Source organism: Arachis duranensis, chromosome 9, assembly GCF_000817695.3.
Source record: "Arachis duranensis cultivar V14167 chromosome 9, aradu.V14167.gnm2.J7QH, whole genome shotgun sequence".
Lineage (NCBI taxonomy): Eukaryota > Viridiplantae > Streptophyta > Magnoliopsida > Fabales > Fabaceae > Arachis > Arachis duranensis.
The window spans coordinates 31,039,923-31,041,082 of NC_029780.3; the positions used below are offsets into that span (position 1 = coordinate 31,039,923).

At 35.7% G+C, this 1,160-nt stretch overlaps 1 non-coding gene across 1 annotated transcript; it reads right to left on the reverse strand.

Moving 5' to 3' along the window:
- Nucleotides 1-894: 894 nt before the first annotated feature.
- On the reverse strand, nucleotides 895-1,002 carry LOC127742321 (small nucleolar RNA R71). Its single transcript, XR_008003508.1, has one exon. It is a non-coding gene; the product is annotated as a small nucleolar RNA R71 (small nucleolar RNA).
- Nucleotides 1,003-1,160: the final 158 nt, after the last annotated feature.

Here is a 1,160-nt window from a genome sequence, read left to right on the forward strand (position 1 = left end):
CCTTTTTAAAACTAATCATATCTTCTTAACCACATCTTTTTTTCAAAATAGTTTTCAATCAAATCTTTTTGATTTCTAATTTCAAAATCTTTTTCAAAAATCACTTGATTTCTTTTTTGCTTTCATTTTCGAAAATCAATTAGTGTTTTTCAAAAATATTTTCAAACTCTTTTACTTAATTTTCGAAAATTACTTCCCTTCTTCTCACATCTTTCTATTTATGGACTAACACTATTCCTTAATGCAAAAATTCGAACTCCATCTCCTGTGATAAGTTCGAATTTTCTACTTCTGCCTTCTACTTTTCTTTTCCTCTGACACCTAAAGGAATCTCTATACTGTGACATAGAGGATTCCACATTTTCTTGTTCCCTTCTCTTTCTTATGAGTGATCCTGAACCCAAAAGGACCTTAAAGCGAAAGCTAAGAGAAGCCAAGGCACAACTCTCTGTAGAGGACCTAACCGAATTCTTCAAGGAAGAAGAACACATGGCAGCCGAAAACAACAACAATGCCAACAATGCAAGGAAGGTGCTGGGTGACTTTACTGCACCTACTCCCGACTTCTATGGGAGAAGCATCTCTATCCCTGCCATTGGAGCAAACAACTTTGAGCTTAAGCCTCAATTAGTTTCTCTAATGCAACAGAATTGCAAGTTCCATGGACTTCCATTGGAAGATCCTCATCAGTTTTTAGCTGAATTCTTGCAAATCTGTGACACTGTCAAGACTAATGGGGTTGACCCTGAGGTCTATAGACTTATGCTATTCCCTTTTGCTGTAAGAGACAGAGCTAGAACATGGTTGGACTCTCAACCTAAAGAAAGCCTGGACTCTTGGGAAAAGCTAGTCAATGCCTTCTTGGCAAAGTTCTTTCCACCTCAAAAAATGAGTAAGCTTAGAATGGAAGTCCAAACCTTCAGACAGAAGAAAGGAGAATCCCTCTATGAAGCTTGGGAAAGATAAAAACAATTAATCAGAAAGTGTCCCTCTAATATGCTTTCTGAATGGAGCATCATAGGTATCTTCTATGATGGTCACCTCTCTTAAATGAAAAATGTTTTAATTCAAAAGAACAAGAAGTACATAAATTTCGAATTTATCCTTGAATTTAATTTAATTATATTGATGTGGTGATAATACTTTTTGTTTTCTGAATG